Raw genomic sequence first — 26441 nt, 5'->3', positions numbered from 1 at the left:
AATGCTGGTGAAGATGTGGGGAATCTGGATCATTTGTACATCACTGGAGAGAATATAAAATGGTACAGTCACTCTGGAAAACAATTTAGCATTTTAAAAATAAAACTAAACATGTAACTACCCTGAGATCCAGCAATCACTTATTGGATAGAATGCCAAGTTTCTAAATAAATGGAAACTTTTGTGCACATAAAAACCTATACATGAATATTCATAGTATCTTTATACACAAGAGCCAAAATCTGTAAACAACCTTGGTATCCTTCAACAGGTGAATGGTTAGACAACCTGTGGCACATTCATATCATACAATATTACCTAACAATAAAAGGGAGTTAACTATTGATACACACAACACATTGAATGAAATTTGACAGAATTATGCTGAGTGAAAAAACAACTGCCAAAGATTCCATATGTGTGACTCCATTTATATAACATTTTGAATTGATGAAATCTTTTAAATAAATGGAGGACAGGTTAGAGGTTGTCAGGGGTCATTGACAAGGTGAGTTAGAGCAGCGGGGAGGTAGAGATTATAACAGAGAGGTTCTTGTGGTGATGGAATTATTTTGTATCTTGACTGTGAATACAGGTAGTGGTCATAGGAACCTACACATGTGATAAAACTGTATAGAACTAAATACACACACATATACACACAAGTGAGTACAAGTAAAATTGGGAAAATATAAAGATTCGTGGATTATATCATGTCAATATTCTGGTTGTGACATTGTATTATAGTTTTGAAGACGTTACCATTGGAGGTAACTGCATGAAGGGTACAGGCGATCTCTCTATAACAGTTCGTAAAACAGCATGTGAATCTACAGTTCTCTTAAAATAAAAATCAACAAGCCTACAAAGCAGAGCTTTCTCCCACCTTTCCTCCTCCAACCCCCCAGCTAATTGTTAAATATTTACCAGCATGTAGAAGCACTTATTTTTGGAGAAAGGATTTTGTGTTAGTGAAGCTCATTGCAGTTTTTTTTCCCCCTGAGTGCCTGACGGATACAAACAGGTGGCTGGAGGCAATAGAAGAGGCTGTGGCCTAGGGAGAGTATTTCTACTTCCATTGGCCTCAGTTTTCCTTATCAGTAAAACAGAAATTAGTATAGAGGGAAGTAAAGTGAACACTTACAGCAAACCTGTTTTTGACTCCTTCCCTTACCTTCTCAGAAAAGCCCATTGAACTATGCATTTGGAGTCTCCATGTTACGTACAAGGAAACAGAGGCTGAGAGGCATGCCTACCGCAGAACAAAGCCAGAACTGGAGTCCAAAGTCCCGGTACACTTTATTGCTTGCTACCTGGAAGCCAGTCTAACTCCCTGACTCTAAATCCTACAAGATGGCCTCTCCTGATGGAAGTTGAGTTGGATATGGAATGGCTGACCCTCTGAGTGGAGAGGGCTAGGAAAAATCCAGCTCATCCCCAGCCAGCAGATATGATTGCACCAGAAGCCACAGACCTCACGAGGCTGGCCTCCCTCCGTTTACACCGCAGAGCTACCAGGCAGGGACAGCTGCTAACTTCCCCGTTTGTGTGTCTGTTCTCTGCTGTTCCCTGCAGCAAAAACCCAAGACAACTCTAAAGGTCGACAGCACTCACCTTAGGGGGCAAGTAGGGATTTGGGTTCAGCAGCTGTGAGCTACGGAAACATGGGTATCAACTCTGAATGAAAAGGTTACAACGTTGGCACAGGGGGCATGCCTGGCCCATGAGGAAGGAAAGAAAGATTGCCTTGGGTTGGAGACCACATTGTCCAACAGAAACTGCCTTCCAGCACTCAGAAGTCTCCTTGGTGCTTTCCTCACAAACTACCAATCTGCTGCCCATGATGTTTGAAAGCAAAGCAGTTCAGTGTTTAAAGCCCTAAGCTGGGGTTTGGGAGACATGGGCTTCATCCAGTCCTGTGACTTCCTTTAAGACTTTGGACAGGCCATGCTCCCGTTCTGGGATTTAGTATCCTCCCCCATAAAATAAGGGAGTTGAATTGGGGTCCCTGAGCCCTCTCCCAGCCCCGCTAGCCCTCATGGTCAAGGTTAGCTCTAAGACCTGCATGTGGGGGCTGCCTGAATCCACCACAGCTCACAGACATTATTAGAACAGAAGTCCTAGTCGGATTTCATTTTTCTTCCAAGGCTGTTTATTGCCTAACAAAATGTACTTAGTGGTAAATTCATGACTGTGATGTTAAACGTAGGCTACAAAACCAGAGACAAAAAATATAGTTAGGGGAGGGGTGTGCAGCACAAAGCCAGAAGAGAGAGAGTTATGCAGAGGGTGGGGAAGCCTCGAATTCACAGGAGCATCTCATAAACACAGGCACCGTTGCTTATTTATGCACATCCTATGCCCTGTCTGAGTTCCGCGTGGTCTCCACTTCTTGTTAGCTTTTCAGCTGCACACCAGGCCCCAGCTGGTAGTGGCTAATTGCAATCAGCAGGTGAGAAATGTAGGTTCTCCGAAAAGGAATTATCTCCAGCACTGGGAACCATTCTGGGAAATGTAACAGACCTGGGAAGAGAGGGGGAGATGTTTAAAACCTGAACTTCTGTGAAAAGCATTAATTGAAAAAGACAGCACCGCGCACCAGGAACCCATGACTTGCTCGCCTGAAAATATAATGAAGCGACTTAGCGTGGAAGGAAAGATGGGGGAGCATTTCCATTTCTGCACAAACAGCTCCTGCCTTGTGCACACAAGCCCTGCCTGCCCTCTTTTTCCAAGAGCCCCAGGGAGCACAAAGGTTTGTTCTTGTGATTTCATGGTTACCTTTACATTTTTTTCTGCGTGAGTAAAATGACTTCACCAAACTAAGGACTTTTTATTTATTTTTTAAAGACAGACTGCATGCAATCTACTGTGTAGCTGAATGACTTGAGGAAGTAAGTCCGAAGTGGGTTCACAGTGTCTCGAGGTCACTGAATACCAGGTGTTCGTTCAGCCTAGTGCCAAGTAAGAGAGTGGGACATGGGTGTAGCCATATACCCTAAAATGTTCAGCTACTTGAGGAAGTGAGCCCCGAGTCAGGGAGCAAAGTCCTGGCTGGAGGCTCATCTGTGTCCCCAGCCCTAGGCTGCTCTCTGTGGCTCCTGTCAGAAGCACCTAGGGACAGGAGAAGGACCTGGGTGGCCTTCATAGGTTTTACTGCCTGGCCCTATAAAAACCCACCTGCTCACCCACAAAATTGGCTTCTCTCTGTGTGTTATCAGGAAAGGGAGTGAAAACCATACCAGAGGGGTGATTTGAATTTCATTTTCTCAATATGTCCCCCGTGGGGAACGCTGTGTGGTGTGCATGCTGATTCAAAGAAAATTGTCTCTGCTCACAGGGGTTTAAGGCCAGTCATGGGCATCTCACATTGCATAGGGCTGTGGGGCGCCCTGAAAACCACCTGGGGGGGCACACAACCAGGGGACTGGCCCAGCCACCTTTATGGAGAGGCTGCGTGATTTGGGCAGGCCCCAGAAGCCCTGAGGACTGCTGTATCATCATCTATAAAATGAGCGAATTGAATGCCACGACCCTTCACCTCACTTCGCCTCTTGGATTCCATAAAAGGCAAGTGATAAGATGTGGCTTCAAATACAAAAGATTCGCTCCCCAAAATAAGTGTTGCCTGGGGTTTGGGGGAGGGTGGGTGGCTTTGTTGTTTCTTCCTTTTGGTTGTTTGTAGGACAAAGGGGAGGGGGAGGTTAGGCTCCAGAGCCGATCTCAGAAAGAACCACAGTCCCTGGTGGGAGGTCAGACTAAGGACAGATACTCTGATGAGGCCAGGGAATCTTTGTCCACCTGCAGTACTCCCCCTCCTTCAACTCCCCAGCCACCTCACGGGCCAAAAGAATGTCAGAGGAGAGATTAAAGTCTCAAGGGGAGGAGATAAAGAGGCCTCGAGACCTTCAGCCTTGGAGCCAAACCCCAGGCTCTGTGATCAAAAGACAAATAAACAGCAATTCCCACCGGGTCTCTCAAATCTGCTGAGCGGCACAAATGTTTCCTCTTTATAAACAAGCTTACCTGGAGAAGGCAAAGAAAACCAGACCCTGAAATCCCACACCGTTTTTGGCAGACCCCTTAGGAGAAACTGCTGCAGACAGCTTATCAAGTGCCTTTCTTATATCTCTTTGAAATAAGATGTCCAAATTTGATCATAAACTGCAAACAAATGGAATCAGCCCACTCTTCATACCAGCTTCCTCATCCTGACACAGGGAAGGTTTCAAGTATGAGAAGGTTTACAATTAGAAGCCGCCAGAAGGATTTCAGAGGCCACTGGATCAGGAAGATGAGCAGAGAGAGTAGATCGCCTGTGGCCTCTTTTCAACAAATATTAGGCTCTGTACTGCCAAGTTGCACAATTCTAGGGGGCACTATTCACATTGAAGTCTATAAAGCTGTGTTCCAGGGGGTGTCATTCAACAGGGAATGCAGTGCCAATGGTGTCCTGTGGAGTGAAGAAAGGCAAAGGCCACAAGGAGTGCCTGCTAGGTGCCACCACTTGGATACACCAGGGTACATATAAAGCAAATCTCTGCCCCAGTGACACTTACCCTCTCATTAGTAAGTTATGTAGGAAGGTAGACGGCAATGCCCACTATAGTAAAACTACATTAGCATGGAGAGTGGGGAGGGTTGCAATTTGTAGTAGGGTGGTCAGGCAAAAGTTCCTGAAGATGAAGTTACTTTAGAGCAAAGTTGTGAAGAAATGAGAGAATGAGACCTGCCAGAAGGCTCTCTAGGGTAAGAGGGACCCAGGTAGAGAGGGCAGTGAGCACAAATGTCTTAAGGCAAGAGCATGCCTGGTAGAGCCAAAGTGTACCATGGGAGCCAGTGGAGCTGAAGTGGAGAGGCTGTGTGTCTCTGCAGGTCCTGAGTGCGGTAGAGAATCACAGAACATTATAGCTGGTGCCCTCACTGCTCCATCAGCCTGCTCTGCCAGGCGGTGATCTCAGTAGCCACCTTGCAGGGTTCATAGGACTCCTTAGTTCTCCATTAACTAACACCTAGTCTCAGATACAGTCTCGTTTAATTAATAACCAACTAGGAGTAATGCCCCACCCCTCTGAGTCCTTAGCTCACCTGCATTTCAATGAGGGTGGCTGTAAAGACAAATCAGGCTTCAGACCTCAAGCAGCAATCTTGGAATGCTGTGAGAGGACTGAGAGATGCTGAATTCTCCCTGCTTTGAAGTGCTGGGTACCTAAGACCATGGGGTCTCCCACACAATCCCCTGCCACCATCTTCTGAGCAGGGCTCCTCATAGTGCATCTTGGAGATGGAGACACGTAGAAAGATAGAGGGTGACTTAAGGTGTCCCTCACCAACTCCCTCAGGCTTACTGCAGAGACAACACCCTCTTTCTTCTCCAATCTCACCATACACAGAGTGATTGAATGAAAGTTTGCCTGACCCTCCCTCACCACCTTTTCCCACAAGAAAGTGGAGTAAGCAATGGAGAAAATGGACTGCATCTTGGACTCATCTGATTTTGCTCAGAATCTCTGGCTCAAGCATCTAGGATTGATTCGGTCTCTGTCATACTTACGTACTCAAATGCCCTGACACAAAGAGTAATGCAAGCAGTGTCTACCCTGCGCAATGTGAGACGGGGCTTGAGGGGGTGACCCAGGCATTTTGATGACAAGTTTGTGGCTGAGCACCCAGAAGATTTCTTTGGCCAGAACCTCCTCATTTGCTTTCCAGCATTTATCAACACCAGCAATGTGCCATGCAGACAGAGCCTCTAAGCAGAGGTGACACTGGAAGCAGGAAGCCTGTTGTCCTGGAAGCCTGGGGCACCTGGGTTCCACTGCAAGGCTGTGTGATTGTATCAGTTAAGGTTCAGTCAGAGAAGCAGAAACCACCATGAGGCTCTAGAATGAGGGCCTTATGATAGGGACTGAACCTTCCACAGGTGTAGAATCTGATTAAGCAGTCTATGTAGGTCTGCTGCTCTGCATCTAGCTTTGATCCTGAACACAGTAGAGTTGGCTGTCAGGAAGGAGAGATGCACATGAAGTGGGGGAGAACATGGACAAACTAGAACCCACCCTGGACAGATGAAAACCCCATCAGTTTCTCACCATCTTCAACTTTACTGATGCAGGTGACCTGCAGGCTAGGCCGGTGCCCTTTACCAATATAGTTGCACACACACCCAGCCTTGGGACCCCAGAAAGCCAAGGTAGGAGGCCTGGAAGGGACTGAAGGGGTTGCAAGCCTGGCTGTCACCCACATCAGCAAGGTAAGCCTTCAGATCAGTGATGACGCCTGTGAGCTGCAACAGTGCCCACTAGCCCTTCTCCTGACAGTCAGAGCATAGGCATGACTGCTGCTTCACTTCCACCCACAAATTGCACACAAATTTCTCTTCTGGCCAACTCCAACCGGAGAGAAAAAAGAAAGGAATTCTGGGAAACACAGTTCCAGCTTAGCTACTACAGTACAAAGCCACCACAGTGACTTTGACATCAAACCTCAGTTTCCTTGCCTGTGACATCTAGGGGTTGGCCTAAAGAAAACTGTTTGGGGTATCCATCATACGGGGAGCAGCTTATTTTCTCACTCATCTGACAGCCAGCTAGGAAAGCATGCTGTACCAGGTCTACCTGCATTGTGTGCTGAGGTACCAAGACAGCCCCAATACTATTGCAGCTTTGGGAGTCTCCACTGGCTAGAATGACTCTAGCATCTTAGCCCTAATCCTAAGAGGAACTCCATGTTCTGAGCACATGCACCTTGTGCCATTTTTCCCCCTTATCCAGGCCAGGAGGAGAGAAACATTATCATCTATCTTCCCAGGTGGCAAACCTCAGATCCAGCATGCTGCTGGACTGGCACCAGTCGCCTGGTTAAGTGGTAGCTGCAGGTGGCAAAGATCCATGCTCCATCTTTAACATTCAGGCTGAGAAATTCCAGAAGGTTGCAGAAAGACCTTTAGGCTGCCCACAATTCAATTAACAATCTGAACCCAAACATTTCACTAGGAATTCACTTTCTATGTGATTCCAGAAAACTCTAATAAGACCTAAGGAGAATTTTTCTGAGCAAATAAATGTAAGCACTATGATCTGTGGAGAGCTTTCTGCAAAATATACCCTTTGCAGACTCTACTTTTAGGCACCTGGAGGGGAAAGAGAAGGAAAGACCATATACAATAAAGACAGATGTAAATTCAGAAAAGGAACTGGAAAAAAATTAAATTGCTTAAAAAGAAAAGAAAAACTCTCATTTACAATCAAAGAAATGAAGCGTAAAAAGAAAGTGTCTTTTAAAGACTACCTTGCCATGGGCCTCAGCTTCCTCGTGGTGGAAAAGGGGCTGGACTTGATGATCTCCTCCAAAATTCCATGAGCTTAGGAGAGCATCGACAAAATCTAAATCAAGCTAAAGGAACCCACATCAGCATAAGCAAAATGCAAAGAAAGGAAGGAAAGAAAATGCCAGAAGGAATGTCTTAATTGATAGCACTTCTTGGAAAGAACTTTCATTTATTGTGAGATGAGTTGAGGCAACACTAAAGGAGATTGTGATCTGGAAATTCCACCGTTTGAACTTTTGTCCTGCAAGATGTATGACTAGAGCAAAGGTATGGTTCAACTGGAGCAAGGTGGTTCAGTTCCAAGCCAGGAGTCCTCAAGGTGCAGAGCAGGGCCAGCAGGAAGGGCCAGCCTGGCTGTGAGGGTCTGGGATATGGAGCTCAGAGGATGAGTCACCAAAGGCTTAAAAGTGGGAGAGGGAACTAAATTTGAGTTTCCTTAGCATTCAAAGTATCAAAAATTAAAGTTTATAAACAAAATCCTAGCTTAGTGAATTGCAATATTCTTGCTGAATCCTCATGCTCTCAATGGTTCAATTTAAACACAGCTTGTGTTTTTGTTATTCTGCAGGCATAAAAGTTAGGCCCTGGCTCTCTGGAGGCAGGAATGCCCTATATTAGAATTTAGTCAGTAATATATTTTTCTAGTGCAGGGACTTGGCAAACTGTTTCTGTAAAGGGCCACATACTAAATATATCAGGTTTTGCAGGCCCTACAGTCTCTGTTGCAACTACTCAACTCTGCCACTGTTGCATGAAAGCAGCCATAGTCAATACATAAATGAGGGTGACCAGGTTCCAATAAAACTTTATTTACCAAAACAGGCACAGGCTAGATTTGGCCTGTGGGCCGTAGTTTGCTGACTACTGGTCTAGTACTTCCTGAAAGTTGAGTTTGCATACGCTCAAAATATAGGCAAACTGAGGGTTTAAATTATGCATTATGTACAATTTGTACATGCTCTAATGCAGGGAAGGAGGAAGAAAATAAAGAGAAACAGTGCACAAAAAAAGAGATTAAAGAAAGCTGATTTTGTTTCAAAAGCCAGAAGGAGAAGAATGCAGAATAGGACCAAGAGGGGTAAAAAGCAAAATATGTTTTGTAAAGGTGATGCACACACACTTGGGTGAGCATGCAATAATGCAGAGAACACGGGACCAGAAATCAAGGAACCCAGACTCCAGGACATTCTCTGCCCTGCCCAGCACCATCACAACCTCTCTCTGACCTCAGCTTTCTCTTTTGCAAAATGCAGAGCTTGGACAAAAAGCTCTACTATTCTGTTACTCTGCCCAATCCCAGCCTCATAAAGTCCTCAAAATCCAGAGCCAAGCAGGAAACAAAGATTCAGGGCATTGCAGAGAGGCAGCCGTGGGAGTGAGCAGAGGTGGGGATTTCAGTCCCCCCTGTCAGTGTCTCTCCATAAGGAGAGATCCCTATCTTCTTCCTACAGCACATTATGCTGAAGACATAGCCAAGCTTGTGCTTAAATAAACAATTTAATCAGCAGCCCAAAGTTTCCTTTTATCACCCCATCTCCCGGCTAGACTGAATAATTATTTTCCATCTTCTAACTGCTGGACTGTTAAGCATGAGCCGAAGCAAACAGAACACCAGGCATTGTTGAAAACCATCACAGCCCTAGTCTTTCAGGAATGCAATTCCCATGGTGACTGGGTTTTAAAAAGACCTTGCAACTAAACCTCATTCTTGGAATGATTGTGCTGTAGAGAAGGACTTTGCAGTGTGGGAGGAAGGGAAGGTTTTGCATCTAGCATGATTGCTATCAGTGCCCTGGTCATTAACAAAGAAAACGATATACTGGTGAGATGCCAAGCAATGCCATCACCAGTTGGAATAGGGAGAATATTTCTAGACTCCATCTGATGACCAACCCATTAGGACTCTCTGAGCCTTACTTCTCCACCTGTAAAATGGAGCAAGAAATGACTACCTTGTGTGATTACTGTGGAGAATAAATCAGATAGTGAGGAAGAGTGTATCACCTAGCTTATAGCACATAGTGGGTCCTCTCTAAGCAGGAGTTGCCTTGATATTATTCATGACTGATACAACTCAATTCTTACACAAGCAAGACCACTCTAATTGGGTGTGAGAATTGCAGGCCTTAGAAAAAGATGTTTTTCCTGCTCCTTATCAATCTTCCCATGGCATGTGCCTCCTACAAAGGCACTCCCCTGTAATAGGCTCGCGGCTGGTGTAGACACTATTTAAATTTGAGAAAAGGCATTATGGACCCCACCCATTGGCTGCTATCCCACCTGTGAAGCAGTGTTGACTTATGGAAGTAGATAGGAGCCAGGATAACTCGGACTATAAAGTTTCTGGGTATCACACATGCCACCCACTGAGTCACAGGTTTCTTTTGGCAGCTGCACAGTGGAAACACCCTTCCTGTCACTGAGGTCCTTCCCAAATCCACTCCCACTCCTGGCCTCCTTGCAGGCCGTTGTCCCTCTCACACAGCCCACCCATGTGGATGGCAGGGAGGGCAGCAACCTACCCCACAAGCAAGGCCTTTTCTGGTCCTGACCTCACTGGCTCTCCACCTACACAGTCCTTCTATAGGCTCATTGTGACTCATGGCAAGTCCTGCAGCTGCCTCCTGGCTGTTCTCTGTGACCTCAGCCCCAAACTCCTTCATTCCATCCTCCACACATGGCCAGCGGGCTTGTTCCAAAGACCCAGATCTGCTCCTGACCCCACCCTGCTTAAGAGCCACAGCATGTACAACAAAGTTTGAACTTCTCAGCAAGATCTAGAAAGCCTGTCCCAACCCGGCTGCAGCCTCCTCTTGGCAGCCTCACCTTCAGGCCTTTGCTCTTACAGTTCCCTCTGCTTTGCATGCCTCTCCCATCCGCTTGTCCAACTTTTGCTCAACCTTGAACTTTTGCCCATCCAACTCAAATGCCATCTCGTTTCTGACACTCCCACTGCAGGTGGCACCAATTGCTCTCCCTTTTATATTTGTGTAGTAACTTGTATCTATTCTAGTACTTTTCACATATATTATTGATACTTGTTGATGGTTTGTATTCCTGCTCAGATGTAATCCTAATGAGGAGATGAGCTGTATTTTATCTATGTTAGTATTTCCAGCATCCAACATTCTACCTGACATTCAATAATAGTTGCACAGTACACTTTGCTAAATGGAACAGAACGAATTGAGAGAACAAATTCTAAGGGTTTGGCAGAAGAGGAGTGGCTGATGCAGACAATACACAAGAAATCCAGAGGTGCCATCAAGGGAATCTACTAATATTTCTTTATTAATGGTTTTTAATTTTTCTTGGAACTGCCCTTTGGAGAATTATCCAACCTTTCCTGCTATCCCCACTTTCCCACCAAATTGATAACCATCTTTATTCTCAGAGCTGTCAATCATACTGTATCTATGATTTTGAACCGTAATTATAATCCATCCCTTGCCTATTTTTACTTAGCATCCATGAAGCCCATGAGGCTATGATTTTTTAGCACCTGCCTCATTGCCTTCTCTACCCTCCACCAAATGCAACAGTTTTATCAATAGTTTGCATATGTGAAGCCAAGAGACTTCCCGTTTTGGTATAATAATCTTCTGGGGATCCACAATAACAACCTCCTGCATAATCCTTTTGCTGTTTTCCCACCCTGAGGCCCAAGAGTAAGTTCCACACCCCTTGACAGGGCACATAAGGTCTTCCACACCCTATCCTTCTCCCCAGCTCTCTGGCTTCTGTTCTTGCCACTGTCACCTACTTCTGATTGTGACCATCCTGAGCCTGTTCTCTGAGAAGGCCAGGCTCTGTTGTGCTGCTTTGCTTTCTGACATGCTGTTCCTGGAATGTTTTGCCCTCCTTCTCCATCTAGTGAATTTCTATTCATACTTCAAGGGCCAATTCAGCTGTTACCTCCTTGGAGACATCTTCCATGCCAATACCACTTTCCTTCCTGCCTAGACAAACACTGTATGCTTCTATAATAGAATTCTTCCAACCTCAGTTGTTTCTTCTTTTTCCTTCTCTTTAAATTTTTATTTTCTTTTTGGATATCAGGTGCAGATTATTTGATTAGTTGTAAGCATTGGCTAATGAAATATTCTCATCTTTGGTCTATGCACACCCCTTAAGTACTAGGAAAGCCACTACCCAAAACAAAAGCTAGCACCTTGGAACCTTGCTAATAGCCTACACTTCATCACACCATCAATTTATACCCTTTTCTCCCCATTTGAGAAAATGTATCATCGTCTTGAATCATATATATTAATCATTCCCTTTCCTTTTTATGTAGTTTTATTGCAACTAGATAGATTCCTTTAAAAATATAGAAATATTTTATTTTAGTAGTTTCCAATTTCAACAAAAAACCATACTGTATGTAATATTTTGGAGCCTTATTTTTTCAGATTTCATATTGCTGAAATTCATTCATATTTTTCCGTGTAACTGTTTTTCATTTATTTAGACTCCTGCATATGTCCAGTGTGTGTAAATACCACAATTTTTCTTCCATTCACCCTTAGACAGGCATTTGTTTTAGGATAGGGTTGCCAGATTTAGCAAATAAAAATAAAGAACACTGAATTAAATTTGAACTTAAAACATGAAATTTTTGAACTATAGCTTATGCAATCTTTGGGACATACTTAGACCAGACAGAAAAAACAATCCTATTTGTTGTTTGTCTGAAATTCAATTTTAACTGGTATCCTGCGTTTTATCTGACAACCCTAGGTTGGGAACTGAGCTGCTATGAACATTCCTGTACGTGTCTCTTACTGAATATGCCAAGGTTACTCTTAGGGATAGACCTAGATGTGTGAATGCTCGACTTTAGGAGATAATATCAAACTGCTTTCTTAAATGGCTATTCTTGAGAACTCTTGAAACCCATCTCCCATTTAGAAAATACAAGAAATGGCCGGTGTGGGAAGAGAGGCTTGTATGTGAGGAGATTGGAACTGAGTCATAGCTCTGCAGTGAATGCCCTCTTCTCTTCCTTTTAAAACAGAGGTTTGGGTGTTACTCTTTAACCCCAAGTCCAGTGAGGGACCTTCAAGGTGCTTTGCAATATATTCGCTATGGTCAGTAACCACAGGGGACCTCACGTACACCCACAAAAGCTAAAGCACACTGTGGGTTAGAGTTTGCCTCTTGCCTGGGGCCATCTAGGTGAGAGGGAAGGGCCATTACATGCTTTGGCAGCCAAGTCAATGGAGGCTGCTGCTTTGGGGTGACCCTGGATTCCCAGAGTATGTTGGGACAAGAGATGTGAGAATATGGTTCATAGGTCAGAAGTGACTATAGCAGAGAGAGCGCTGATGTGAAGCAGACTTCAGTCCTGACCAGTAGTGGAAGGGGATCTCATCATAAAGAGACTGGAGGTGTTCTGCCAGATATATAGCTGAAGAGTAGTCCCAAGCCACTACCTCTTATGGAGACATATCAGGCAGAGGTCAAGAGAACCATAGGAGAGAGGTCTACGGCCATGGGAACCTCTGAAAGGGCCAGTAGTGCACCTCAGGAGGGAAAAAGTTGGCTTCATCCATCTTCCATGCCCACAACCAGGGCCCCAGCTTTAATCATCTGAAAATGAGGCCCCATAAGAGCAATGTCACTGCCGAGTCAGAGCTATCTGCTTCCTGGCCTCTCCTCCCTCTCCAAGCTTCATTAGTGGCTGCAATAAAATGACAGCTAACAAATAGAGGAAGAGGTGAACAGGCAGAGAGGAGAAGTTCTGCTCTCCTCTACTCTACCTCCCCAATGCCGCCTTTCAGATTAAAATAGACCTGAACCAGGCAGAGAAGATTTAATGGCAAGCCAGGCTTGGAGTTGTGACTTATCACATCTTGAATGGAACATTCTAATTACTCAGTTGTGACTTTCTATTACCTAACAATGAGTAGAAATAAGACTTGCTCAGTTTGCATTCAGTTTTGGGGAAGATTACCCTCCCTGAAGACAGTCAAACCATCAAGTCTTGCTTTGTTCACGTCAGAGGCTATGCTTGTCTACATACTGGTTATGTAGGCATGTCCTGATTTATACTCATTCACCTCACACATACATTCAACCACATCCAACCAGCCAACAAGTCAGAGGGTCCCCTCTCAGCCTCCTCTGCATGGGATTTCTTTCCCCTTTCTCTCCCTCTCCCCTTCTCTTTCTCTCTCCCTTTCTTTCCTCTTCCCTTTCTAATTCTCACTGTAGAGCCTACTCCATGTTTATACTCAGTCTCTGGGCCTTTCCCTTCCAAATTCTAGGGCCTTGGTTCTCACTTTATAAGGAAAACAGGTGATAAGAAGAATGGGAGGCTGGCCTGGCAGGTGACAGGTAGGATCAGAAAGGCACAGTAGAATGTGAGTCTCCTGATGACAAGTTGACAATCATGGATGAGAGTTTACAAGTGGCAAATAGATTGAGTGAAAGGCCACAGGGATCAGCATTCAGTCTTGTTCATTTCAATTTTTATCTCCAATGATGAAGCTATAAAGGATGTACCTAGTATGTGTGTGGATGGCAAAGCTGGGAGGAAGCCCTAATATAACAAGTGATAGAATCAGGACTCAAGATCTCAAACGAATGGAAGGAATTGTTGAAAGAAACAAGGTAAAATCCATAAAGATAAATGTAAACAACTGTGCTGGATTCAAATAGTCAACAGCACTAGTTAAGGAGACTCAACTCCCTTTTAAAAAGCTCCAGGGGATTTCTTGGCTTGATATGAGTCAACAGCAAAACATGGCTGCCAACATAGATGTTCAGAACCAGGCTTGGCCAGATCATAGCAGAGAAACTAGGGGAGGGAGGACATTGTCAAACTGGAGCATGTCAGAGCCTAGTGACCAGGAGAGTAAGAGGTCAGGAAACTTCGATATACAAGAAATAAATGAATAAATGGGACACTTGTACCTGAAGAAAAGAAACAGAGAGTCACAAGAGTAGCTTTTAATGGGTTGAAGAACCATATTGTAAAAGAGAAGTTAATTCTGGAAGGCAAAACCACAGCAAAAATTACAAAGAGGTAACGTGTGGCTGAAAATACTAAAGAACTCTCTCTCAATCAGGGCATCACAACCATGGAACAAGCTGCTTCATGAGGCAGGAGGACTCCAGGTCACCTGAAGAAGTCCAAAGGAAGCTCCAAAATGATGTACAAGGGTTGTGGCTTCCAATGTCCCTTTTGCTCTTGACCTGCTATGATTCCACGTTGGATTAAGTGGGAAGAGCCCGAACTTGGGAAGCAGGTGAATTACAGAATAAGGTCTTAGCATGTACAGATACTAGCTGAATCTAAAACCAAGTAAATAGTGTGGCCTGATGAATGGCCTTGGGGGGCCCAAGAGAATGGAGGTGAGACAGGACAAAAATTAGTTAGGTGTTACTATGTTTGAAAGACAGATTTGGAACCTAACATTCAAAGGATAATCATAATCAGGTTCAGTATGAACAAACAGCATTCATCAAGCACTAATAATAAGCGGATCCCCAAGGTTCCTGTCTCTTGAAATTAAAAGCCAAATAACTCAAGTCCTGTAGGGTCAGAAGTGGATGAACTGAGAGTTTAGAAGGGGCTGTGAGGCTAGATCAGAAGCCAAATACTATCAGTTAGTTTTGTCCTGACAAATTTAAAATACATACTTAGGATCTGGTTTTAAACATGTACTTAACTTAAGGGAGATGGCATCTATGTGTGGTACCCCTTGGGTGCTTGTTAAAAATGCAGTCTCAGGCCCTTTCCCAGACCTACTGACCCGGAATCTGCATTTTGCCCAGGTGGTTTGCAGATGTCTTCACATTTGAGAATCACTGTTGTACATTAGAGTTGAAAAAAAAGTGGCTTTTTTGCTGTCTTGTGCTATCAATGGCCATATATTGCAATTCAAATATGAGACACATGACCTGATAAGTATGAACATATTTATGGAGACAATAGTACAGGATCTTTGGCATGGAGACCGTCCCGCCTGCAAAATAGGCCAAAAGAGGTTCCTGTGGTTACAGAAAGACCAGCAGTTGCTACTCAAGTGATTCCATGCTGAATCAAGAAGTTGGGTCTAGTCTCAAGTAAAGAGAATGTGAATCTCAGAACCTGATGTCATCTGAGAGGATAGGTTAAGTGAGAACTAAACCATCACAGAACTAAACCACTGCTCCGGAATCCACAAATTCAAAGTTAGGAGATAGAGCCCTTAGGATGGTGAAAGTGAGCATATTGCCATTCCTACCCTTTAAGTGTTCTCTCATTATTTAAAATACATGACCCTGTGCTCTAACACTGGTGGCATTTGGTGGTATTTTGGAAGGGCTGGCATAAGAGACCTGTCTAGCATAATGTAAAGTGTACCTGGCATGTGGCCTGGAATGGAGCTAGGACAAAGAGAATTTTAGATTTTATAACAAAAATGCCTTGAAACCTTTTTTGCATTGCCCAAGTGTTACATTGCTTTTTTGTAGTGTGAGAAACAACCTAAGAAACCAAGATAAATGCAAGCACATCAAGGCTTAAAATGAAGGATAGTCTGGCCTTAAGTGAATTAGAAAATCCATGATTTTAATTCACATCTCACCCACAAGAAGCAATGAAATGGCCTTTTGATTTGTCCCAGTTTTAAGACCAAACATCTTACCTAACAAGAATGCTCAAGACCATTACTCATCCAGTAATGTTCCACCACTGAAAATCCCAGGAAGCGCTTTCTTTAGATCAACGTTTAAAGAGTTCAGCCTCCCAACTCTCCATGGTTCGGCCCTGTAACCAGGTGCAACTAATTCAGCAGGCGAAGCCAAAGTTCACAAAGCACAAATCTTGAAAAGTCTCCAATAAAACCCAAGAAGGAATACTAGTTATCTCTGTAATTCTTACTTACATGATCTTTTTTCCTGCTCCATAAATCAGAAGGAAAATAATAAAGTCCTTTTTTTGCCATTGTAGCAGGACACATCATGTGCAAGCAGACAGTGTGCTGGATCATCAAGCCCTCTGCTTTGTGGGGCCACTTAAGTGACTGGCAGCCCTCATAATCTGCAATAATGTGTGCCTGGAAACGAGGACAAGATTCAGGAGGAGTGGGTGGCTGAGGGGTACGCAGGAGACCTAGGAGCTACAGAGGGTTCAGATTTCCATTTCACATCCTTCTCCAAATGCCCTCCTGCACAGTGTCTCAGACAATCAGGAAATACTAACCAGCAGCTGTTAATCACCAGTCACATATTTTTCAATAAGAAAGTCATGTTTATTGGTAACTTTTTCCCTGGCTCCACCCAAAGAGGGAGGTTGCTCTCAAAACTCTGATATTCCAGGGGTCAGAAAAGAACCAGCTTACTCCAAGGCAAAGCACACCTCATACTTGCTTTATCCACCAGTTCAGCCAAATAAACCAGTAATTATTTAACAGCAACTCTAGGTTGGTGCTGGGGAATGCCAAAACAAAATGTGCAAGATTCCCTCCTGCCTTCAGGGTCACTGTTGTGTTGGGTGGAGAGGGGGATAAGATAAACTAACATGAAAAACTATAAATAAAAAGCAGTAGATAATAAATGTCAAGAGAGTGGTAAAAAGTAAAACTTATAGGGATTGCACTGAATTCAAGTGAATTGCATTAGGACAGGAATGGAGTTTGCAGTGGGAACAGTCAAAATGTCTATGAGCCTGAGTCATGAAGAGGGTGGGATTGAACCATGCATGGACAGCTTCACAGCATTCAGCAGCAGGCAGGAAAGATGGCAGGCAGTTCAGCTGGGCTGTTAAACTGGGAAGGAGTGGGTGCAACTGAGCCACAGTAGGGGACAATGGCTGCAGTAGAGGTTTCTACTCTATGCAGGACTCTCACTCTGGCCTGCTGCATGGCCTGGAACAAACCTTTGTAAAGTAAGGGCAGAGCCATTCTGAAGAATGGCAGGATTAATTAGGTGCCTACCCTTGATTGCAGGGAGTCAGGAATCTCTCCAACTCCACCTTCTGCCCTACTGGCTAGCCTCCCGGTTGTTCTAAAACCTTAGGGATGTTCTCCTTCCCCAGGGAGACACAGAACCAATGACTGCAAAGTCAAGGGCATAATCACAAACAAAAGAGCTATATGTCACGGGGTCACCTTGACAGAGAAGGAAACACACAAAGCAGTGCCATCACCACACCACAGTGCCTGGGGACCTGGGCAAGCTCTGACTTTCACATAGCTGGTCCTTGCTTAGCATCGTTCTCATTCCTCTCAGGGACATTTCAGGCCTATGTTGCTTTTCTCGGGCCTCCAGCCCAGCCTCCACAGCCTGGACTCGCTGAAGATGTCAGTGCCTCTACAGATTGATAAAACTTGAAGCCATGGAGATTTGCCCCCACCACCGCCCTTTCCCACCTACTGGCTTAACTTCATGGCACCCACCCCTCCTCAGTCCCACCTCTAATCTCAGAGAATGAGGGTAGCCTTCTTGTTCAAGGCCAGCTACTCCCTCATAGCTCTGTCACTCACCCCACTTCTTTTTTCTGACACTGCGTTCTTTCTATTCACTTTCTCCTCAGAGTATAGACATGATAAATATCCCTCTAATCCAGACACACGCACGTACACACACACACCGGTCCTCCCTTTAACTTCCTTTGACCACTGTCCATCACTTCATCGCTCTCTTTCCCCTCCCAGTCACAACCCTTCAGAAGGTAGTCTATGCTGCCTGTTTCTTCTTCCTCAATTCCATTCAGTCCTCAATACTGGCTCTTGGACCCCACTCTTGCTTCACTGAAACATGCTATCTTTAAGATCGTCAATGACCTCTTCATTTCCAAATCCAACAAAGCACTTTTTTGTCCTTATCTGCTGTATTTGACACTGTTGTCTTTTCACTGCTTCTTGAATCTCTCCATTCTCTTGGTTTCCATGTCCCCTGGTTTTCCTCCTGCCCCACTGTTCCATTACTGACCGCACTGGGAAATCAAGTATCCTCTCCTTCCAGAAGCTTCTATAACATCCTATCCTGAACTATGTAGGTCACGTCTGTTCCCTTAACTCTCTGGAACTTACTAAATTATATCAAAATTGTCTGTTTATGTGTTGGTTTCCTTTATTAAGCAAGGAACCCCTAGAGGAAAGTGACTGTTGATTAATCTTCATACCCCCGGTACTTATTACAAAGTATAGTGCCCACAGGCAGGCAATAAAATTTGTTCCACTGCCTTAGAACAAATGCCAAAGACAAACTCGACTGATTTTTAACATAAAAGTTATTCAAGATTTTATTTCTGAGAACACAAATTCTCTCTTGTTTACTCAAAGACCCATGATTTTCAAATTGACCTATGGTGAGGAAAGCTAGGGTTAGCTCCAGATTCAGTTGGGCACCTTCAAACCCTATTCTCAAGGTCTTCCTCAGTCCACTTTTTTGTCTTTTGCTTCACCATGCAGCTGATGTTTTCTACTGTCCTGACCTTGTGTTTGTTTATGGGTGCCTAGGTTATCACTGAACGAAATGTGGCACTCAATCATTTATCCCTCACAATTCCTAGGCAGTTCTGTAGCTACCTTGAAACTCCTTGACTGGACAGTCTGTGTTTATAATTGGTTATCCTTTTACATATTTCTAGCAATAGTGGTCTTTATGTAAACCAATGTTACACATATTTCTTCTAGGCTTTTATAGTGTCTCCTTCAAAAAAACACTGGCATTCTGGAATCCTATGAGCCTGCAGTATGAACATTATTATAAGAGAGTTGGTATGTTATCAACACGTGGAATCTCTAATCCAACATGCCTCACATTGTTGTCATTACCTCAGCCCTTCAATCCTGTCCCAGCATTTATAATGGAACTTCTTCCCTTCCCTGGGTTGTCCTTATTTCTACTTAGTGACCCTGACTTGGGATGCTGATGCTAATCTGGAAGATTTCTTATGCATGGGTGTAGACCCTGGTAGCATTCTTAGGATGTGCTTCTTTTCTTCCCCCTTGTCTTGGCTACTTGTCCTGGCTCCTGCACCACTGGATCTGACCCAAGTTTACTGTTCCAGTCATTTATGAAAGAGCCATACACCAATCATCACAGATAGCTCCTTCATTCTTCCTTCATATGTCCACAAAGGCTTTCTCACAACTCTCCTTATCCCCTTAACTCTTGATATGGTTTGGCTGTGTCCCCACCCAAATCTCACCTTGAATTGTAATAACCCCCACATGTCAAGGGTGGGGCCAGGTGGAGATAATTGCATCACTGGGGCAGTTTTCCCCATACCCTTCTCATGGTACTGAATAAGTCTCACAAGATCTTATGGTTTATAAAGGGGAGATTCCCTGCACACGTTCTCTTGCCTGCCGCCATGTAACATGTCTCTTTGCTCTTCCTTCATCTTCTGCCATGATTGTGAGGCCTCCCCAGCCATGTGGAACCATGAGTCCATTAAATATCTTTCCTTTATAAATTACCCAGTCTCAGGTATGTCTTTATTAGCAGCGTGAGAACTGATTAATAAAACTCTTATAAGAAACTGAGCTCCAGGAATAACCGCAGGCTTATGGCTTCCCTCAACAGCCATCTCTACCTAGCAGATCAGGATCATAAAGGATAGGTCATACTGAACTTATAAACACTCCATTGGCCCACTGGGTATTTGAGACAGTGCGCCATAGATTGATGTTAGGTTGCAGGGCATGATGGGATGCACCTGAATGGGATTTGGAAGACTTCATCACTTAACTCATAATGAGCCTCTGCACAAGCCATTCCATTCTTTTGGCCTAGATGATCTCTGAGGTTCCCTCAAGATCTACTAGTTTGGGGTCCTGGTTCAAGAGGTTCCTCCAGGGCTTTAAGAACCACTTAACTATCCAAGAGAGGCCTTCAGTGCTCCAGGGACATCACTCACAATGACCTTCTAACGAGGGCTCACTCTGTCTCAGTTTTATTCAAACATCATAAAGTTAGTAGAGAGGGCAGCCAGCTGAGTGGTCAGCTGGGTCTCTGAGGCTCTTCAGACCTAACTAAAACAGAAATACTATATACACATGGTTTGGGCTCCCTGACGTTTGAATCCATAGGATTGTTGCCCCCTATCAGCTGGAACCAGGCCCCTTGGAGCATTTCTCTGGATATGGTTATCTAGAGATTTCTATTATCTTCTCTTCCTGTGTCTCACCAGCAGAGGACATGCCCAAGGCTTTTGGCTATTCTCACAAGTTCAAGATCACCTGTACATTCATTGTACAGAATAGAGTTTGGCAAAATGTTTTTTTTGTAAAGGGTTAAATCATAAATATTTTCAGCTTTGCAGACCATATAGCCTCTGTCAGAATCACTCAACATTGCCATTGTAGCATAAAAGCAAACAATGTATGACGAATAGGTATGGCTTTGTTCCAATAAAACTTTATTTACAAAAACAGGTCAGAGGACAGATTTTGCCCAAGGACTGTAGTTTGTTTATCCTCAGTCTAGCTCTAACCACCGCCAGCTGGAACTGGTTATCTGGTTCTTCATTAGGGACACCTGATTTATGGAACTGAGCTGGATCCTTTTGTGGGTGTCCTTTCTGTTTGTATAATCTTGCATGGCCAGATTATTAATGAAGTCATGTATGATAAGATTAGGACACAATCTGCCTGAAGACATTAAATGTTGACCTTAAGGTCAACTAGTACCATGGCCCCATATGTCAACTAATATTTTATTCTGTGTGTCAACAGATATACTGCTACTCTTAATCACCATTTGCCAAGGTCATTCTCCCCTAAGGCAAAATTTTAGGGTACTGGGGCAATACAATGCTATCTAACCTGAGTACATTGTTGTTAGACTGAATTTCAGCAATGACCAACGTGGCTTCAGTTCCAGATGGTCACCATATGTCCTAGCACATGTGTGCTAATAGCTTGTGTTACAAGTAGATAAAGTTTCCATGCCCTCTCCCTTTCCCTGTTTCTATTCCTGGTCCCAGAGTAGTCCAGGCCCCAGCTTTCTGTGGTTTCTGCAACAAGTTGCTGAGATTAGTTTGGAGTAGAGGATATGGGTGACAGAACACATTTTTGAGCTACAGAAGCATAGGCCTAAGTTCCAGCTCGGCTCCCAGTTTCAGATTCTTTATCTGCAATACAGGAATGATAATGCTAATACCTACCTCAAAGGACTATTGAGAGGATGATGTGGTATAAAAGGTGGGAAAGTACTTTGCAAAGAACATTTGGCCATTGTTGTTACTTCCTCAGATGGTGACAGGCCTAGCCCCTCCCTGCTCCCAGTTGTCATTTTTCAGAGATTTTCCTAACTGTCACACAGTGCAGTTGGGAAAGAGGCCTCTCTAGCTGAAACATGACCAGTCTCTATCAAATGGCTGCTCAACACAAATCCCCTTAAAATTATGGCAAAAATAGAACCTTACCTCTACCTGTAGCAATTTGATAAACTTATCTTTAAAATGTCTTCCCAAACACTATGACATGTAGTCTTTCTATAGTCCTTTAAGAAAAGCAGAAAAGGTACTAGCACATTCATTTTTCAGATAAGGAAACTGAGCAAAAGAACCACTAAAACAATACCCAGAAATCATGCAGCGGTTTACTGAAGAACCTGAAACTAAAATCCTGGTTTCCTGAACCTAAACTAGGCATTCCATAAAGCTACAAACCTTTCCTTTCACAAAAGGAAAGATCTGCTGGGATTTCTTCCGGTTCTATTTTTCATTACAATATATTTGAAACACAACTCAAAATACTATCCATCTGGCCCTTCCTGTGGCATTTATTACGTTGCTTTTTGCCAATATCTTATCCAGAAAATGCATTTAACCCAGAAGAGGCTGAAAAGGTTTGTGGAAGTAGGGAAGAGGGAAAGAGGAGCAATTGCCCTTACTACTAAAATACATACCAAAAAGAAAAACGTTTCTAACTTGGAGCTTATCTAGTCTTCTCAAGGCAGAAAAAAGTCAAAGCAAGATCTTGGTTCAGTTCTGTGTTTGCCCAAGCATTGATTTTTGTCTGAGAGTTCTGAAAATGTCTACTAGGTCACAGCAGATGCCTAAACGGTGTGTCTCCACCTCTCATAAGGCTTTATGATGACACAATGTCTTTCTGGTTCCCAAACTAACGTTGCATTAGCCTCATCTGGAAAAATAATATGTTCTGCCTACTGGCCAAACCAGGTGTGATGCCAAGGAGTAAATAGCTTCCCAGGAGGACCCAGGTCAACACAGCACACAGCTGTTGTGTCTCATTGACTAGCACATGCTAAGTGTTGGGCACTTTGTGGCACATTTTAATATCTTAGAACTGAATCTCTTACTTAGACCAGTATTGCAGGAGGACATAGACCCCAGGAAATAATCTATTGTCCATTTATATATTAGTTCCTATTATCTTATTTTTATGACTATTATTTATTCAATTTCTGAGTAGGCATAAATTAACAGGGCTCAAATAAAAACCATTACAAGGCATATAAGTGAAGGGGCTCCTCCTCATCCCTTCCCCAGTCTCCCCTCACCATAGGCAACTACTGTTATTACTGTATTCCATCAAATCTAAGATGTCATCCATTTTAAGATGCATCATTATTTTATGTACCACTAAGAAAAAAAATAATATGGCTAATTGTAATTCTAAAATGCCACATAATGGAAGACATTTCAATTTCACAGATGTTAAAATGTGAAAAATGTATATCATAGAGTCATTCCCTAGTTCTTTATGTATATACAAACAAATATGAGTGTACATGACAGTTCTACATCCTAAAGATAGCAATGAGTACACAATAGTCTACTCATTACTTTTTTCACTTTAAAGTATATCCTGGAGATCTTACCATGTAAGTAGATGGAGATCTGCTTTATTTATTTTTACAGCTATTAAATGTACATGATACAATTTATTTCACCAGTCCTCTCCTGTTGTACAGTTGGGTTGTGCCCAATCTTGTGCTATTTCAAATAATGCTTCAGTGAATAGCCTGGTGTGCCCATCATTTCACAAGAGAGCAAGTGTTTCTATAGGATAAAATCTTAAAATTGAATAGCTAGGCAACATAGAGTAGGCAGTCATAATTTTGATGAATATTGACAAATTTTCTGCCATAGGGGAGCACCAGATCTACCCTCGACAATTAAGGTATGAGCGTGCCTGTTCCCTGTAGCTTTGTCAATAGACAGTGAGTAGTCTGTTCTTGCTGTTTTTAAATCTGAGAGGTAAAAATAAATAGTATATTAGTACAGTTATGAGTGTGGTTGAGCATCTTTTCATAACTTCTAGAGCTATTTATATTTCCTTTTTTGTGAACTATCTTGCTTACATCATTTGTCCATTTTTATATTACGTTATTGTTCTTCTTATTGATTTTTCCAAGGAGATTTGTGCGTTGTGATGTGGGTGACAACTTTTCTTCTAGTTTGTCATTTGTTTATTGTTGTTGTGTTAGTTGGGATTTTTTTGTTTTTGTTTTGTTTTGTTTTTAGAGATGGGGTTCAGCTCTGTCACCCAGGCTGGAGCACAATGGCATGATCATAGCTCACTTCAGCCTCGACCTCCTGGGCTCAAGCAATCTTCCCGCCTTAGCCTCCCAAGCAGCTGGGACCACAGGCACACATGACCACACCCAGCTAGCTTTTCAATTTTTTTTTTTTTTTGTATTTTGTGAGATGGGGGTCTCACTATGTTGCCCAGGCTGGTCTTGAACCCCTGGCTTCAAGCAATCCTCTTGCTCTAGCCTTCCAAATTGTTATTTTGTTTATTGTACATTTTTCCATGTAGAGACTTTAGTCTGATTTTTATGTAGTTAAATTTATCACCCTTTTCTCTTATGGGTTCTGCATTTCAACTCAGAACGACCTTGCTCACTCCAATGGTATACAAAAACTCCCCCATGTTTTCCTCTAACAGTTTTTAAGATTTCATCTTTTTGCATTTGAATCTGGAATAAAATTTGGTTTTTTTTCTGTCACATTATATGAGGACTAGATTCATTTATATTTTTATCTAGATGGTTAACCAGTTGTCCCAACACTATTTTTTAAATCAGTCCATCTTTTCCCATACTAATAAAAGATTCCACCTTTACATCTAAGTTCCTGTATCTATTCGGTTCCATCTCTAGACTTCCTAATCCATCACATTGGTCATGGGTCTTCCTATTTGAACACTGACTGCCGTGGACTGAATGTTTATGTCCCCCTCAAATTCATATGTTGGGCTGAGTGCGGTGGCCCATACCTGTAATCCTAGCACTTTGGGAGGCCAAGGTGGGTGGATCACTTGAGGTCAGGAGTTTGAGACCAGCCTGGCCAACATGGTGAAACCTTGTCTCTACTAAAAATACAAAAATTAGCCAGGCATGGTGGTGTGTGCCTGTAATCCCAATTACTCAGGAGGCTGAGGCAGAAGAATCGCTTGAACCCGGGAGGCAGAGGCTTCAGTGAGCCAAGATTGCACCACTATGGTCCAGCCTGGGTGACAGAGAGAGACTCCACATCAAAATAAATAAATAAATAAATAAATAAATAAAAATTATACGTTGAAGCCCTAACCCCCAAAATGGCAGGTCCTTTGGGAGGTTAATTAGGTATAGATGAGGTCATGAAGGTGGAGTCTCCATAATGGGATGAGTGTCTTTATAAGCAAAGCAAGAGACACCAGAGCTTTCTCTCTCAGCAAGTGCACAAAGAAGTTATGTGAACACACAGAGAGATTATGAGTGTCTGCAAGCCAGGAAGAGGGCCCTCACCAAGAGCAGAACTTGTTGGCATTTGATCTCTGAGTTCCGAGCCTCCAGAATTCTGAGAAATAAATTGCTGTTATTTATGCCACCCAGTTTATGGTATTGTGTTATAACAGCTTGAGCTGACTAAGACATCTGCCTATATTTTTTAATTAAATTCAGTCATTTCAGATGTGCAGTCTAAAGTCACTCTCAAAGGCTGGCCACTCTTAAAGTCCCCATCTGGAAACCCACTCTTGAGACTACCTGTTCTGTTTTACAAACCATATATATATATTTTTAAAAAAAGTAGAATTTTACAAATTCAAATCATATTACAAATGTACTGCTTACAGTACCACAGGTACTTATGTACCAGAACCATACATAGGAATGACCAATGCCTCTTAGCAACAAAGACCACTACTCAAACACCCCAGGAACTACACAGCCCTTCTACAGACTAAGTCCTAACTTTCTCTACTCAACCTGTCTTGCACAGATCACCTTCTTCTTCTTACCTCTTAGAAACTCCATGCCGACTTCCCATTCCCCCATCCCCTACATTGTCACCTGGCCCCTGATATTTGATGTATGTTTTTACCTTCCAGGTTACACTGAATTATCTGTGGAATATTTCAATTCCACTCTCTTCTCACTATCTCCACTACCAACATCACCCTTCTGGACATAGCCTTCTAGCTGGTCTCCCTGCCTCCAGTCTTGCCTCTCTAATCCAGTCTCCATATAACAGACATGGATATTTTCAAAGCACAAATCTGATGATGCCACTGTATTGCTTTGAAGCATTTTAATGGCTACCCATTGTTTAGGATAATGACCAACATCCTTAAACATGTCTGTAAAGTCCTGCATGATCTGGGTCCCTGACAACCTCTCTACCCTCATCTTCACTTCCTCTGCTTCGCCACACTAGGGTCCTTACAGTTCCACAAACACATTTTGCACATGCTTTTCTCTCTACCTGAAATGTTCTTCCTCCCTTTTTAACCTATTCATCTTTCATATCTCAGCTGAAGCACCACTTCCTCAGTGTTTTCTGTTTTTAATCTCCTGATGCCACTTTCTTTCCTTCATGGTGCCTATCTGAGTTCATAATTACACATTTATTTGTACTATTATTTGATTAATATCTCTCTCGTAAGCATCATAAGAACAGAGATTATGTCTTTTTTGTTCACTGCTTTCCTCTATCATCTAGTGTGGTGTCTAGCCCAGCACATATTAGGATGACATAAAATATTGAGTCTATAAAATCCATGTTTAATATATTCCCATGAAATATTTTAATTTACAAGTGAATAGCCATTTATTAAGCAATGGCTTTGATATTCCTATGTACACATACTCCAGGTCTGTGTGAAGCACAGAAGTAGAAGGAAGAAAGCAAGATCCAAATTCTTATACAGAAAATGCT

At 43.1% G+C, this 26441-nt stretch overlaps 1 long non-coding RNA gene across 1 annotated transcript in view; it reads right to left on the bottom strand.

Annotated features, from left to right (window-relative positions):
• Positions 1-888: 888 nt before the first annotated feature.
• LOC129395198 (uncharacterized) overlaps positions 889-26441 on the bottom strand; it is a 206210-nt gene continuing 180657 nt past the window's right edge. The window contains exon 3 of the long non-coding RNA XR_008955201.2: positions 889-2523. This is a non-coding gene — a long non-coding RNA (uncharacterized LOC129395198). The remainder of the gene's footprint in view (positions 2524-26441) is intronic.

Source organism: Pan paniscus, chromosome X (genome assembly GCF_029289425.2).
Source record: "Pan paniscus chromosome X, NHGRI_mPanPan1-v2.0_pri, whole genome shotgun sequence".
In the NCBI taxonomy this organism is placed as follows: domain Eukaryota; kingdom Metazoa; phylum Chordata; class Mammalia; order Primates; family Hominidae; genus Pan; species Pan paniscus.
Note: the sequence above shows the minus strand (reverse complement) of the source record. Positions and strands in the feature narration are given on the sequence as shown.